The 18,114-nt window shown below is 36.2% G+C and overlaps 1 protein-coding gene and 1 long non-coding RNA gene across 2 annotated transcripts in view; one reads left to right on the forward strand and one right to left on the reverse strand.

Annotated features, from left to right (window-relative positions):
- The window catches only part of LOC123877398, a 757,955-nt gene that overhangs the window by 73,120 nt on the left and 666,721 nt on the right, over positions 1–18,114 (reverse strand). The window lies entirely within an intron of this gene.
- On the forward strand, positions 3,717–17,097 carry LOC123877416. Its single transcript, XR_006798582.1, has 4 exons — positions 3,717–3,727; positions 10,281–10,283; positions 10,944–10,949; positions 17,011–17,097. It is a non-coding gene; the product is annotated as an uncharacterized LOC123877416 (long non-coding RNA).

Consider the following 18,114-nt stretch of genomic DNA (forward strand, 5'->3'; position numbering starts at 1 on the left):
CCGCTAAACATGCAGGAAAAGCCAGCCACCAAGCAATTGGGCATTGTAAAGTCTACATCTCCTGCAGAGGATGCTCCGGTGTCGGGGCGAAACGTGCGTCACGTGGTTTTGGGATTCGTGTGGCGCTGCGTGGTGGTGGTGCGTATTGCTTGCTTGGTGGCTGGCTTTTTCTGCATGTTTAGCAGTGGGAGGGCGGGCGGTGCATATCGCATGCTGCATGTTGCACCATACAGATTTGTCTGGTTTAGCGGATTGTAGCATATTAAGCTTTTGGTTCCTTGTATAGATGTTCCTTTGTCCTGCTCGGGAGCAAAATTAAGTGTTGACTTTTATATCTGCTTTTAGTATCTATTTATCTAAAAGAACTACCTCAAAGCTTTGTAATTTTCCCGATTACATTTGAATTACATAAAGGTATCGGAGTCAGAGGCTTTCAGGTTTCCATTACGGTACCCTGATAAGCGGATTAGAGAAATCCATTTTTTCTAGATTACGCACCTTTTTCTCTTTAATCTTACTCTAAGGTCAGACCTTATTCTAGTTCAAGGAGAGAGAAACCTAGATCTAATTTTGTTGACTACAACGAAATCACTTCTAGTAATTTTGTTGCGCTGCCATTTCGAGACCTAGTTACGCCTTTTGCAATATTTATCACAGAGAATAAGATTCGAATTATAATATCTTTATAGTATGTAGGCCAATATATTTATTCTTAGTAGACATATTACTATTAATTTTAGTTTTAAGTTTACGTAATTATGACCACTATATTATCATCTTACAAATCTAACAATTCTGATTTCTGACCATCAAAAATAGTACAATAAATATATACCTACTTGCTTTGGATAAATGAATTTGACTTTTGACTTACCTCCACGTCAAGATTCTACCCAATACCTACCACCGTGCACCACGCAGATCGGAAAATCGGAAAGGGCATTCTACTGAGTAGAGAGAATAATCAGCTAGGTATTCGGGCAAATGTAGGTAATATAAGTACAGACTTATCAGATACCTATAATAATACTTTATAATAATATCTTAAATACTATAACAAACATGTATTTTATTGTATCAAGTTATCAATAGAATTGAACTTTAGAGACAGTAAGTATCAATGATTGAGAAAATCTCTCAATAAGATTCATAGAATATTCTTATATTCTTGGAAATCTTTAAAACTTTACAATGCTTCGTGAGGCGCATGCATTCATGGGCATTCATGATATTAATGAGTACCTGACCTAATATTATCTTTTAGGATGTACATATTGCAAATGAATTAATAAATAAGTAAACGAGTAAAATTGTCAAGTAAAAGCAATTGTTTATTAATATAAAATATACATACTTAATAAACCAAAAAATTATTGGTCTAAACAACTTAGGATTTTTTCTCAATATAATAACATATCATAATATAATATACGGTACCCCAAAGGGCAGGTTTTAAATAAAATTTTCTATTAGTAATAAGCGCTTTTAATTAATCAAAAATTAACCAAATGTAAAGTGTGTAATGCACATATTATTATTTTTAACTCCCGACCCAAAAAGAGGGGTGTTATAAGTTTGACATGTGTATCTGTCTGTGGCATCGTAGCTCCTAAACTAATGAACCAATTTTAATTTAACTTTTTTTGTTTGAAAGGTGGCTTGATCGAGAGTGTTCTTAGCTATAATCCAAGAAAATCGGTTCAGCCGTTTAAAAGTTATCAGCTCTTATCTAGTTACTGTAAGTTGTAACCTTTACTTGTCGGGGGTGTTATAAATTTTTAATTTACACTTGTTATTAAAACTTTTTTTATAAAAAAACTATAGGTAAATATAGAGAAACAAAATAAAGAACTATCCAATCATATTACACTTTCCATACATTGCATAATAATAATATTTCTGTAAATAAATACACTCTCGCGAAGAGATAAAGCCTTTTTATCTTTTTCACCTGAATATTTAAATATTCGAAATCCTTTTTTGTGCCTATTTTTATTTTAAAGAATTCACAAAGGCAATCCGATATGCACAATGCACGTATTAAAAGATTGGGAGTATTTTGTATCTATTAGGCTGGTTGCACACATGAAACTTGTAACAAAAGCAAAAATATTTTCAAAAAACATTTTTTGATAATATTTTATTAAAGAATTCAATTACATTCCATTCCATTCCATCAGCCTGTATCCGTCCACTGCTGGACATACCTAGGCCTTTGCAAATGCGCGCCACCAAAAACGGTCCTCCGCCTTACTCAGGTGAACTTTTCTTATCTGGGGTTTTATAACAATATCTTAACCAAAGTCCATTGATCATCATCATTATCATCATCAACCCATCGCCGGCCCACTACTGAGCACGGGTCTTCTTCTAGAATGAGATGGGTTTAGGTCTACCGCGCTGACCAAGTGCGGATTGGCAGACTTCACACAGCTTTGAGAACATTTTAGCCAAAGAAAAAACTCACTAAACAAGTGGAAATTAAAAATTTATAACACCCCCGACAAGTGAAGGTTACAGTAACTAGAATAGAGCTGATAACTTTCAAACGGCTGAACCGATTTTCTTAAATTATGGCTAAGAACACTCTCGATCAAGCCACCTTTCAAACAAAAAAAAACTAAATTAAAATCGGTTCATTAGTTTAGGAGCTACGATGCCACAGACAGATACACAGATAGTTACACACGTCAAACTTATAACACCCCTCTTTTTTGGTCGGGGGTTAAAAACATGTGTGAGTACATAGTCTTAAACTGCATAATAAATGCTGTGCATTTATTTTAACGCATCTCTTAATGATGCCGTTGGCCAAAATACTCTCCGATTACCTCGAAATCTCAATCGCGGCCGGGACGCGTAGACCGTAGTGATGGGACACGCCGATATCGATGTTATGTTCCGTTGTCACGACACGGCCTAAATAATCTCTTTCGTGTTTTAAGCTGGTTTTAAGCGATTTAAATTACTGCGCTAATTTTTTTAATCGTAGCATTTGTTTTCGTGTAAGTTAATTAAGCACTTTCTTCAAACACTCTCGGTTTATTCGGATACGGACGATCCATAACGTAATGTTTGCTAAATGTATTGCCTTTTCAAAATATAAATTAATGCGTGACGCTAAGTGTCTATAAAAAAGTCTATTACCCGACTGCGGCAAAGCTAAAGGGAAGGGTTATGATTTTAGCAGTCTATGTATGTATGTATGTATGTGTGTGTGTATGTTTGTATCCGAATTCTGTGTGTTACACCGTAGCGCCTAAACTACTGGGCCGATTTTGATGAATAAGGTGTTAATCGATTCGTCGTAAAGGTCCGGGTGACATAGGCTATATTTTATACGAAAAAATTTGCATCTGGATGCAAACTGTTTCTATCTTTCATCCAGATGCAAACTGTTTCTATCTTTCATCCAGATGCAAACTGTTTCTATCTTTCATCAAGATTGGTTCAGCGATTGAACCATGAAACTTAAGTCTGTTATATCACCTTTTCACTCCTCAATTTCTCTGGTTTGATTTAGAGTATCAGACTAAAAGACGGACATACTCTCGCATTTATAACATTAGTATGGATTTCTCAAAATCTCCATTGCAGCCGAAAGACGCGGTAGAGATGGGAAGCCCCGATATCGATGTTATATTCGGTTGTCACGACACGCGCTAAATAACCGAGCGTGAAACACCAATTTTTTCGCGTCTTAAGACTTTTTAATTAATTCATTTGTGTTAAGGTTTTGTTTTATTTATCGAAGGTCTTTCAAAATTTATGATGCTGTGTAAAATCAATTAGGGATGTTGGAATTTAAAACTTTAACCCCTCCCACATGATATTGATATCACAAAAAAACTGAACAAAATTTAAAACGACTTTGTTAGGAAAAACAAGAGAAATAACCCAACAGCCAACCCTGATAACGGACTGCCATTTATTTTTATGCCTTAATAGTTTTTGATTTATCGTGCGAAATGTCGGAAAAATCCCGAGTACGGAACCATTCGGGTGCAAGTCTGACTCGCACTTAACTGGTTTCAAAACGCTCTGGGCTCTGTATCTGTGTAGAATTATCTGATAAATTACAGTGACTAGCTGTTTTCCGTTGCAGGCTATTGGTTAGAATTTCGGTCACAAGAACTAATTTGATTAAAAGTTTCCCCGGTCTCCCCGGACTCAGCAGTTCCCGGATTTAAATCAGGGTTTGTTAGTTTTAATTATGTGCCATGGAGAATTCATTATCTGAAATTACTATCGAATATTTCCTGATTCCAAATTCATCGTAGTTCAAGGAACCAAAAGCTTAATTTTCTATAATCCACTGAAACAGACAAATCTGTATGGTGCAACATGCAGTGTGCGATACGCATATTGCATGTTGCACCATACTCATATGAGTATGCCACCACACCATATGCGACATGCTGCATCGTCACTTGCCAACAGCTTACTGTTTTACTAACTCAGTGTCTAACACTGAATGATAGTCACCGAGCTCGTTTGACATTTATTTTTAATCCAATGAAGGTTTTTTACGAAGAAATTATCACTCAGTGAAGCAGCAATGTAATATAACCAATGTCAAATTAATCTCGGACGAATCAGCCCGCAGGTCTGACAGTTCTAGTCTAGTCTGTAAATAAAAAAAATGCGAACCACTGAATAAAAACCACTCATTTGGCCGTGGTATTATTGGATCTGTCACTACCAGCATTAAGTTGCCCTTATAAGCACTAGATATACTCATTCCTTTCGACAAAGACCTTTTAACGTTAATAGACGTCCAAATAAGGAAAGGGGTTTACTTTTCTTGGCGCGTCCCGCTCTAATAAGATTTACTGGTATCTATTTAAAAGCAAACAAAACCAAAATGCGCTTCGACGCTCACGCGTTACCATTTGAGAGGAACATTGTCTAAAACGGGAACGAAAAACACTGTTACGATACATCAGAAATAAGTATTTTTTTAAAGTTTTTTTTTTTAAATGTACAGAAATAGGTTTTTCTTTTAAAAGTTTTTTAAAGTGTACTAATCGATAGGAAGAAAGATTAAGCATAAATCTATGACGGGCTATACAATACTCAGGTAATAAGTAGGTATGTTTCATAAAAGCTACAAAAATATTCAAATAAATATTGAAAAATATCAAAAAACATTGCTGGATTTACGATGTTATGAATGGATAATGATAGTTTTCTATTTTTACCCAACTACGGCAAAGGTCAAAAGGAATGGTTATGATTTTAGCAGTCTAGATATTTCGATATATTTTTCCTAGCGTGTGTACAGTCGAACGCCGTAAATAGTGTAGCACCTTAATAATCATAATTGCGTGGCACGGTTATGCGCTATCTCTGTGTGAGTGCTTAGCGTTTGTGTAGCGTGTTTATAGAAAAAGGTCATAGTTTTTGATGCAATGGCTTTGCGGAATTGCTACTCGAATTCTGAGACCGACCGTACATCTCTCTCGTCATATTTTTCTGTAGGTGCGTATTATAAACATAATTCCATAATTTAGACCATATTAATGAACAGCCGGATCACCGCAAATCTTCGTTCGGCATATGTTACTGACTTGTGGTGACCATAAATTCTTGCGCATTGAGAGGATATATATAACCAGAGTGAAATAGAGTGAGTGGAACTCTCGGTTTGATCCTGAATCGACGATATGTCAAATATTAGGCTATGGTGACGTAAAATCAAAGAAAATTAGGGCTACTTTAGGGCTTTACCTGCGTCAAACATTTGACGCCTGCCAGTGACGTCGAAGCGTCGACGTTTCGTTAGAAGTTCCCTGTCGTGAACTGAGTTATAGCCTAAGGCCAGATATGTAATCCAGTTACTTGTTTCTTTTCTTTTCAAGGTCTTTGCAATTAGGCATTGTAAGGTCTACATCTCCTGAGGATGCTCCAGTGTCGGGGCGAAACGTGCGTCGAGTGTGTTGGGATTTGTATGGTGCTGCGTGGTGGTGGTGCGTGTGGCTTGCTTGGTGGCTGGCTTTTCCTGCATGTTTATCAGTGGGAGGGCGAGCGGTGCATGTCGCATGCTGCATGTTGCACCATAAAGATTTCTTTGGTTTGGCGGATTATAGCAAATTAAGCTTTTGGTTCCTTGTATGTCATGGACTTCCGCAAAATAACGCCTGCTTCTATACTACATTCTTTTCTTTGAACAAGATAATTAAATAAGCCAATAAATAAATCCTACCAATAATATTAACAAATGCAAACTTACGCCTTTATTAAATGTAATCCTAAGAATCCATAGCCTATTTCATATTTTATTTGTTATCTTCATTTGTGGAAATTGTTTTATCTCTGAAACGTCAGAATTCCACGGAATTAAAGATCAGAATATAAGTTCCATCACTTGTATTTATCCACTCAAAAACTTAATCACTCAACTACCATTTAGATTAATCTTCTCTCTTCGCGGAATAATGTATGGTTTTTAATCTCGGGATATTCTACAGAATCTCATTATAATGGAGACTGTAGTCGGTTGCAATTTGCGGATCGTACTTAACATTAAGCACACGCGACGCACTGCGTTAAGATGTATACACAGTACACACGCATAATATCACATCACACTTCACACTTATCACACTAATATTATAAAGGCGAAAGTTTGTATGTGTGTGTGTGTATGTTTGTTACTCCTTCACGCTAAAACTACTGGACGGATTGGGCTGAAATTTAGAATAGAGATAGATTATACTCTGGATTAGCACATAGGCTACTTTTTATCCCGGAAAATCAAAGAGTTCCCACGGGATTTTTAAAAAACTACATCCACGCGAACGAAGTCGCGGGCATCAGCTAGTATTATTATAGTACTAGGTGATGCCCGCGACTTCGTTTTTTAAAATCCCGTAGGAACTCTATGATTTTCCGGGATAAAAAGTAGCCTATGTGTTAATCCTGAGTATAATCTATCGCCATTCTAAATTTCAGCCAAATCTGTCCCGTAGTTTTTGCGTGAAAGAGTAACAAACATACACACATACACACAAACTTTCGCCTTTATTATATTAGTGTGATGTGATTACAAGTTCAAAACTGTATGATAAAAAAATTAAGTTTGAAAAGTAGAGTGAGCTAGACAAATTACACACGTAATAGTTTTTTATTGAAGTAAAACTTATTGGTTACAATATAACAAAACATTAGCAAAAAAAAAAATATTTTACACAAACCTTTTTAAAACTATTCGTGATTTGTCATTTTTTCATAATATTACACAGTATGTATGGGGCTTAACAATTTAAAACATGGTTTGAAAAATATGTAGCTTTCATTACAGACCTATATTACATCTAGATAATGACTACTAATTTACGCTTGTAGCTTTTTATATCTATTTTTAAACTACACCGCTTTTTATAAAACTTGCGTGTTAATATCATACCTTATGCACTATTAAAAATGGTAAAGCGTATAATTTAAGAAAAGCGTTTTTTAAATTTCTTAAAGTAGGTAACTACTAACTAAACTACGAATAGTAATAATTCATTAAGATAATATTATGTACTAGAGGATGCCCGCGACTTCGTCCGCGTGGATTTAGGTTTTAAAGATCTCGTGGGAACTGTTTGATTTTCCGGGATAAAAAGTTGCCGATGTTAATTACAGGGACGCAAGCTACCTCGGTACCTTTCATACAAATCGGTTAAACGGATGGGTCTTTAGGAATCCCGTGGAAACTCTTTGATTTTCCGGGACTAAAAGTAGCCTATGTCCTTCCCCGGGATATAAGCTAACTCTATACCTTTCGTCAGAATCGGTTAAACTGTTGGGCCCTGAAAAGGTAGCAGACAGACAGACAGACACACTTTCGCATTTATAATATTAGTATTAATTTTATTTTTTAGGACCTATTGGATTACCGATTTTGATTCCACTTGGGCGGCTTTTTCAAGATTAACTTCAAACAGTTCAGTGTATTATTCATGTTATGTAGGGCGTCTTAACTTTTTCCCATAATTACTACCACGAATTTTAATACTTCTTATAAAAATATGTTGGAGTGTAACAAACAACTTAGTGAAAGGGGAAAAGGCACGCCGCGGCCTTTTGTGGCCTTTTCAAAACTTGCAAATATTTCTTTCAGGCCGCTTTCAAACGAATAACGAAACGCCTTTTGAAGAATTTTTTTAACGAAATACTCTACCTGGGTACCTACTCGTTTTGACGACTTTGTAACTGGAACGTTTTCAATTTTCATTGCATTTTCTCTGTGGGAACACTTTTGCGAGGACGTTCAGTACGCAAGTTTTTTTTTAAATATACGTAAAAAATCAGTCAAGTGCGAGACGGACTTGCTCAGGAAGTGTTCCGTACAATCGCACAAGAAATAACACTTTTTATTTTTGTATTTTTAAAATTTAAGCTAGATTAGATTAGCTAATAAGATAAGTATATAAGATGAGCTAATAGTCCCATCTTCGAGCAAGTGGATTTCCGAAAAATCATCCCTTAGTGAGGGCATTCATTACAGACATATAGAGGACTAGCCGATGCCCGCAACTTCGCCCGCGTGGATTTAGGTTTGTCGAAATCCCGTGGGAACTCTTTGATTTTCCGGGATAAAAAGTAGCCTATGTGCTAATCCAGGATACTATCTATCTCCATTTCAAATTTCAGCCAAATCCGTCCAGTATTTTTTGCGTGAAGGAGTAACAAACATACACACACACACACACACACACACACACACATACAAACTTTCGCCTTTATAATATTAGTGTGATATCTACATGTAAAATTTCACGTTTCTTGTCAGCCAGTATAATATTATCTCTTATTAAGACGCCTATGTTGAACGCGACAGGTCGAGATGGCTATCGTGGTAGGGACGCCCCGCACACCCGCACAGCCTCCGCGCCAACCCGGTGCGGGATAGCGCGGGTAACGTGCGGGTGTTTGGGGCGTCCCCCCTGCCTCATACCCCAATTACCATCTCGACCAGTCGCGTACTGTAGGTATCACATCACACTTATCACACTTATCACACTTATCACACTAATATTATAAAGGCGAAAGTTTGTGTATGTGTGTGTGTGTATGTTTGTTACTCCTTCACGCAAAAACCACTGGACGGATTTGGCTGAAATTTGTAATGGAGATAGATAATATCCTGGATTAGCACATAGGCCACTTTTTATCCCGGAAAATCAAAGAGTTCCCACGGGATTTCGAAAAACCTAAATCCACGCGGGCGAAGTCGCGGGCATCGGCTAGAACCTATTATAGAGAGAAAACCAACATAACAATAACAAAATGGCATGTCACTATTCTGTTAATAGAACTAACTAGTAACGATTCTTTCGCCTCCCCTTTGATTTTATAATTAAATCAAGGGTCAAAAATAATGAATCAGCCTGAAGTGAATCAGGGTAATGCATTGAGCAACACGCGTAGGAGACGACAAATCCGATACAAACTGTCATCCGAATTCAGAAGCACAGAATAGGTAAGTATTAATGTAATTTGTAACTAAAAAAGCCGTGATAGCCTATTGGTTCGTTCGTGAGACTTCGGCCTTCTAGTCGGCGGGTCTGGAGTTCGATCCCGGGCATGCATCAAAAAAAAAAAAATTCAAAATATTTTTATTCAATTAAACTTTTACAAGTGCTTTTGAATCGTCAAAATAATCTACCACTGATTCGGAATGCTGCTCCTACCGAGAAGAACCAGCAAGAAACTCGGCGGTTGCTCTTTTCAAGTATTCAATCTATATACATATAATAAAATTGTAGAAAAGTGGTGTCTGTACAATGGAAATATATAAAAAAAAAGTAGCAGGGGTTGTTATTATATCGATGCCGAACCCGAAATTGTAATTTTTTTTTGTCTGTTTGTCTGTGTGTTTGTGCACGCTAATATCAGAAACGGCTTATTCGATTTAGATACGGTTTTCACTAATATATTGTAGTAAGCTTCACTTAACATTTAGTGTTTATTTCATGACAATCGGTTCATAAATAAAAAAGTTATGTCAATTTAAAGAATCACGGCGAACATTCACTATTCCACGCGAACGATGTCGCGGGCACAGCTAGCTTACAATAATATGCCATCTCTAACTTATAGGAGTTAGGTATATGCGTTTAAATATTACTTGATTTAACGGCGAAGGAAAATATCATGAGGGATTGTTTTATGTAGCGCCTTCAAGGGGTGGGTTGCTAATCGGGGTAATAACTAGTTGTGGTATGATTCAGCACATTTTGTCTACAGTGCCATATGTGTGACTTGTCTATTATGATAAGAGAAATGAGTGGGTTTGTGGTATTAAAATGCTGGTATTATTTAGTTGTACTGCATGATGGGGGTTTATTTTTGCAATGTCATTAATAGATAACATAAACCTAAGCATAATATTTTATTTTTAACCCCCGACCCAAAAAGAGGGGTGTTATAAGTTTGACGTGTGTATCTGTGTATCTGTGTGTCTGTGTATCTGTGTGTCTGTGTATCTGTGTATCTGTGTATCTGTGTATCTGTGTATCTGTCTGTGGCATCGTAGCGCCTAAACGAATGAACCGATTTTAATTTAGTTTTTTTTTTTGAAAGGTGGCTTGATCGAGAGTGTTCTTAGCTATAAGCTAAAAAAATTGGTTCAGCCGTTTAAGAGTTATCAGCTCTTTTCTAGTTTTCTTGTAGAAAAGAAGGTTAGATAACCGTTAGGTTCATAATATTATGTCAATAGACAAATGTCAAGCTGTCAAGATGGACGTTGCCTAAATACATAATTATATGATAATTATTTATTTGAAAATGATGTTTTGGAAAACTCAAATACTTTGGATCGTCGGGGGTGTTATAAATTTTTAATTTACACTTGTGGTATTAATAATACAGATTTTTCGCTTTTTTGGTACTTCTTTGGATTATTGTGTTTTAAAAGTAGATCGTTGTCTCCAAAAGTAATTTGAAATTAGTAATCGGTTTATTTGGGATAACTTATCTTCACCATCGAGACGTTTATAATAACTACGTATCACTCACAGTACATAGCTATTATATAGCCAAATTAATAAAATTAGAACTTACCTTTGATTCCTTCAGCAAGACATGGAAAGTGAAATGTTGATGAATTAAAAATCTTGTAAAAATCAAAAAGTTCCAGTGAACATGACAGTGACAAATAGATTAAACTCCAATGATTAAACTTAACGTTTTCTGCATAAAATGTAACGACAAAAAGCAATAATTTGGAAACTATTTAAAGCGCTGTCAAACCTCGGAAAGTTCGGGAAGTCCTGAAGAGCGTCCTTAAGAGTTCCTATTAGTAGGGCATGAATTCACACGAACTACCAAAGGCCTTGCTTGGCTTAACCTGCGTGCCGTGTTTGAACTACTTGCCTGGTTCAAGCTTTCTTAAAATGACTGACAAATCTTAGTGAAATGGGTTAAAAAAAACCAATCCCAAATACATATTTTTATTCATGTAGCGGTTGCCACATTCGCAAGAAGATGTCGCTTCTATACTCAATCAATCAACAACGCTCGATACACGACCTACGGCCTAGATGGCAGCACGGGTAGCTTAATCGAAAACTCAAAATAGAACACGCAACTTTCAATCGCAATGCCAGAGCGTTTACCAGATTGCACTATATGTATATAGGAGTTTCGACGCACAACCGTTGGCCCAGCTGGCGCTACCGAGCACAACACCGCTCGGTTGGGAAATTTCCCTATTGCTACGGTCGAGCACACAGCCACACAGCTCCCGTACATTCAATTAAACTTTTACCAGTACTTTTGAATCGTCAAAAGCTTCTACCACTGGTTCGGAATGCCTTTCCTACCGAGAAGAACCAGCAACAAACTCGGCGGTTGCTCTTTTCAAAGATTTGATATACAATTTTATGCCATGTATAAAAGTAATTGAAATCCCGCGCATTGCTGGAGCGAGCTGCAGGTCAAATCCACGCTCTTTTATCATTTACATAATCGTCAATTGTGTAATATGCTTAAAATTACTGGCCAATTATTATATTTTAATCTTAGTGAAATGGGTGAGCTGTGCATATAAAGGATTTTTTATTGTATATAACATTATAATATTATTACGCCGTCATCGTGCTCTGTAGTGAGCTGGGCGGCGATGGGTTGATCATGTAGATCCATAGATATGTATGTAGATCCTTTAGTTTAGCATACGAAAAGTTAGCACCTACATTGAAACTAGATTCCATAATGGGTATAAATGGAAGAAAGAAATTACATAACGCTTTCTTGCATTTCATGAAATCATCATCATTGCCATCTCATCAACCCACCGCCGATAAACTACTGAGCATGGAAGCATGGGGATCCATATTATCACCACTAGCAACGCGCACTGTTCGAAGACCTTCTGAAGACCCGGCTGAGTTTGTTGTGGGCTCTTCTCAGACTTGGGCACGTGTGGAACCATCGTAGCTTTAGTTTTAAGTTACCTAATTAATAATCACTACTATATCGTACAAATTTAACAAATTCGACTATCAAAAGGAGTATATTTGTACCTACTTTGAATAAATGATTTTGACTTTGACTTTGACTTCGTCTGCAAGCAGTGAATTTGAGACGAAGCCTGGGGAACCAAAACTCAAAGTATACCTACTGGCAAGATCCTTGCAAGTATCTAAACGCGGCTCGTCGTCGTAAAGTTCAAAGCGACTTCCGTAGTTCAAATATTTAACTTGACACGCTCAAACGGACAGATTGTCTCGAATGAGATCGAACTTTTGTCTACCTACCCGCAAAAAGTATAGCTAGCCTCTATCACGCTTCATTGGGAAGGAAGATTTTATCGACCTCGTTTGATTCACCTCTCTCGATTTGATGTCATCTCTGGGAGTGATTCTTGTACCTGCGTTAGATACTAGGTAATATACTTGGCTAGGATTGGTGAAGCTGGAAACGCCTCTTAAGAATAAGCTACAAGCGTACAAATGGCGTACAAACGTCTCTATACTCAAAGAACTGTCAATAAATCAAAGGCTCTCGTCGCTTGTAAAGTTTCTAATTCTCAAGTTTTTTGGGTACTGTAAGGTTATTTTTAAAAATTGATTTGAGTTCATGAACTCAAACCAATTTTTACTCTTAATGTGACTCTGCACCAATGTGCTTTAAGCCTAAGCATAGAGTTAATCATTGGAACAAGATTATGTATAGATATATTGGGATTTCGAAACGATAGCAGTTCGAATTTCACATGCAATTCAAAAACATATTGACCCGCTTATGTGATCAATGACGATAGACGATCACACAACAGTGCTCGAGTAACTGTAGACCATAGACAAACATAAAGTGTTGCTTGGAATTTTGCTGACTGTAATACGAAACAGGAATAGCCTATTGTTTAAAGTATTTGCTGATATACTTATTACCTACATTATAGAAATATTGACGACATTCCTGGTGCAATGAGCGCTGTTGGTCTTGAAGTCAAAACTTTTACAAGTACTTTTGAATCGTCAAGTGTTTCTACCACTGGTTCGAGCCTTTCCTACCGAGAGAGCAAGAAACTCGACGGTTGCTCTTTTAAAAGATTTGATATACAATATTATGCCATATATAAAAGTAATTGAAGTCCCGCGCATTGCTGGAGCGAGCTGCAGGTCAAATTCACGCTCTTTTATCATTTACATAATCTTCGATTGTACCTATAATATGTTTTATTTCTGGGGCATAACTTTAATAGGTTTTTTAAATTGTGTAAAGGCAAGTCCAAAATTGATTGCGGAATTTTGTTATAAAATATTATTTACTAGCTGATGCCCGCAGCTTCGCCCGCGTGGATTGGTCAGATCCCCTGCAGCATCAGGATCGAGGAGTTGGACTCCAAATTTTTTGTGAAACAATGTCGCAAAGTTACTCTATCGATTAAAAAAGAAATGACGCAAATCGGTTCAGAAATCTCGGAGATTTCGGTGTACATAGGTAGAAAAACACAACTCCCTTTTTGAAAGTCGGTTAAAAAAGTAGCCTATGTTACTTCCTGGTCAATTCTCTACTTGTCTGTGAAAATCCCGTTAAAATCGGTTCAGCCGTTCCCAAGATTAGCCTTTTCAAACAGACAGACAGACAGACAGACAAAAATTTTAAAAACGTGTGATTCAGTTATAGTATCGTTCAAATAACCATATGACCTTAATATATGGTAGTTATTTCGAAATTACAGACAGACACTCCAATTTTATTTATTAGTATAGATAAGTGGAAGCTCCCAGGTTCGATTCCCGGCAAATCGTAAATTTTTAAATTGCCTCTGGTATGGTCTGGTCTAGCGCAACGCCGCGCCGCTGTAACGCGATCCGGCCTTTATTTTACAACTTTGTTCTAAATCCATGTATCTATTTTGGACCATCAAAAGATTTTATTTATAAAAAAAACCCTTTAATCCAAAACGCTGTCCTTACTAATATAATAGTATCCCCTTTTACATTCCCCAAATCCTTTTAACGCTGTACTAAGCCGATTACAGTTTTTACTCTATCCCCCCTATCGAATTACCACTGTTTTTGTATCGGTTTACGGTTTAAACGCTACTCTTTGGCAAAAAAGGTCCTTTTTATAAGCTTTTTTGATTTTCAAAGCTCGACATCACTTTTGGACGCTGATTTTAAAGATTCATTAAGGATTTACCTATTATGTAGTTTTTAAAGGTACCTATGTACCTACCTAGATTATTTACTAGCTTTATCATTTCAACTGCGTAATTTAGATACCTATAATCTACAGGTATATAAATCTTTTTAAAAATTCCTTGCGACTTGGTACTATCCAACCTCCTTCCTAGAACTTCTCCTTTCAGCAAAGGTTGCCACTTGCCTGGTAGAGATTGCTCCAAGCAATAAGGCCGCCTTTGCACACAATTGTTTTTTTCTGTTTTCTTCTTACTGTGTTGTTATCCTTTACATGTGTTTTTGTGTGCAATAAAGAGTTTCTATCTATCTATCTATCTATAAAATCTATAGGTACATAGGTGTAACATTGAGAGTGTGTCAGTCTGTCTGTCTAGCTTTTTTTTTAAAATACAAATAGCAAGCGGGTCACCTGATGATAAGTAGCTTCAGTTTTAAGTTACGTAATTAATTATCACCACTATATCGTACAAAAACAATTTCGACCATCAAAAGGAGTACAATTACTTATACCTACTTTGAATAAATGATTTTGACTTTGACTTTTTTTTTTAATCGGACAACAAAAATCCATCCATATAGTGTTAGTAACAAAAAACTTAAAAATTATGTTAGTACTTAAACACTACGTAGTTAGTAACAATACAAACTTAAAAAGACTTTGATTTTGATAAGTGATTACCACCGCCCATGAATATTTCCATGATTCCAACGCTTTTGTAACTTGCACCCGACATAGGCAGGCCATAGAAGAATGATGATATTGAAACTAATGACTAAATCCTCAATTATTTCCGTTCCGTTAGCTCCGCAAAAAATAAACTAAAAATTGAATTAACAATACATCGATACGTCAAAAATCCAAGTTCTCAAATTAACAAAAGTTAACAAATTAATCGCCTTGCTGATGTTATCAACACCCGATCAGTTCTGAGAAACTTTATAACGCCACTACAGTATAATTTCAACCCAACTACAATAGTCATAAGGTTTGGAATTACTTTTAACTGGATTTCTATGCTTTATAGAAGGCGTTTACATTGTAATTTCAACCCAATTTTACTACAAATAAGTTTTAAAATTAATTCTACCTAGTTTGAATACCTCACGCAGGTAGAAATAATCTCAGGTTTATTAAACGTAAATAGGTCCTTTTTCGATGCATCAGACCTGACGTAATGTGAATTACAATAAAACAATTGAAACTATGTACAAGACCTACTTGTTGGTAATAATTACATAGCATAAACTTCAAGTTTCGATGGTCCTTCTGAGAACAACGTAGGTTGGCTAATTACTATGCATTTTAACTAAGAAAAGCTCTGTTATATATATTATACTAGAGGATGCCCGCGACTTCGTCCGCGTGGATTTAGCTTTTTAAAGATCCCGTGGGAACTGTTTGATTTTCTAGGATAAAAAATTGCCTATGTTAATTACAGGGACGCAAGCTACCTCGGTACCAAATTTCATACAACTCGGTTAAGCGGATGGGTTTTTAGGAATCTAGGGAACTCTTTGATTTTCCGAGATAAAAAGTAGCCTATGTCCTTCCTCGGGATATAAGCTAACTCTATACCAAATATCGTCAGAATCGGTTAAGCTATTGGGCCGTGAAAAGGTAGCAGCAGACAGTCAGACAGACACACTTTCGCATTTATAATATTAAGTATGGATTTGAAATGCAATGTCAAACTTATTCCTTTTAGGTAAATACAGTAAATTGAGATAATTAGATATTTGGCATAAATATACGATTTACGAAGTATCTTTCCGATGGTCTTCTCAGTTGAAGTTATGCTGGTTGAAAACTAGGTAAGTACAAAATCAAAAATCAAATCGTTTATTAATTTCATTTATTGTGACGAGTGTCTTATTATGCTAAGTCTGTAACTCTATACCATCGGTTCAAAAATCAGAACCAAAATAAATAAATAAATAAAACAATAATTTTAGAATATTTTAAGAACAATAGTAATTAGAAAAGCTCTATCTTAATTTTTAACTAAGTACAATAAGTAGAAAAAATAGATTTTAATTTTTAACTAAGTACAAGTCTGACGACATTTCAAGATGGCGGTGCTCTCCTTAGTTGTAATCCATCGTATAATTACTTTTAAGATTTTTCCTAATTTCTATATAACTATAAATAAACTACTATTTATATCTAGGTACGTACCCTACCTATCAAACTCGTCGGTATAAAATCTAGATTTTAGAAACCCCGCTGTTCCGAAAACATTGATAATTTGTTATTTTACGGACCTAAAAGCGAAACGAGGTCGTAGAAAGAAAGATACTCTTATCTAAACGTTTACTAACAGAGAGTTGTCATATTGCTAGAGCAACAATCAATGTCTATAAGTGTGCACGTTTTTATAATAAGCTTCCAGAAGACATATTGGAGATGTCTCTCAACAAGTTCAAAGTTTTCATAAAACGTAAACTGATTGAGAAGTTTGCTGGGGTCCATTATTTTCACTCTACCCACTCACTCGGCCCACTATTCTCAGTAGTGGGCCGACGATTGGTTGAGATTTTTAGGGTCCCGTACCTAAAAAGGAAAAACGGAACCCTAGGATCACTTTGTTATCTATCTGTCTGTCTGTCTGTCCGTCTGTCGCGTCTGTCAAGAAAACCTATACTTTTACGGTTCTTCCCGTTGAGCTAGAATCATGAAATTTGGCAGGTAGGTAGCTCTTATAGCACAAGTAAAGGAGTAAATCTGAAAACCGTGCATTTGTGGTTACATCATACAAAAAAAAGAGTTAAAATTCAAAGTAAAATAACTATACCAAGTGGTGTATCATAATATGAAAGGGCTTTACATGTACATTCTAAAACAGATTTTCATTTATTTTTATGCTTGATAGTTTTTGATTTATCGAGCAAAATGTCGGAAAAATACCCGAGTACGGAACCCTCAGTGCGCGAGTCTGACTCGCATCTTGCCGGTTTTTGATCTCAGTTTAGATGTTTTGACGTCTGATGTAAAGGTTTGGTGCTCCACGAACTAACTCAATGCGCAGTGATAACAAACAAGGTATATTTACTTAGGTATTTACCTACTAGACAGACAAGAATTAGTTTGTTTTCGATTCAAATATTAGTCGTCCCGACTAAGGACCAAGGACGGGTAGGTCGACGTTAGACCACACCTGAGCCAGTTTACTCGGACGTTTTAAAAAAACAAAGTTAGATTTTTTGCAGCTAAAGATGAAATAAAACCTTTTTCGTTGTCTGCTTAGCTTTTAAGTTTTAAACATAGCTCCGCCCGTCAGTTCATGTTTATTGTATCACGGGTTCCATTTTTACCATTTTGCTACAGAACCCTAAAAAGTGCTTCATATTAATTTTTTTTTTACGTTAATATCGAACCGATTTAGATCAATCTTTTAACGTTGATTTAATTACTCTTGTCAAAGATAGTACTGCCAAGGATCTCCAAATGAATATACCTACAGAGAGA

This window comes from Maniola jurtina, chromosome 23, assembly GCF_905333055.1.
Source record: "Maniola jurtina chromosome 23, ilManJurt1.1, whole genome shotgun sequence".
NCBI classification, from domain to species: domain Eukaryota; kingdom Metazoa; phylum Arthropoda; class Insecta; order Lepidoptera; family Nymphalidae; genus Maniola; species Maniola jurtina.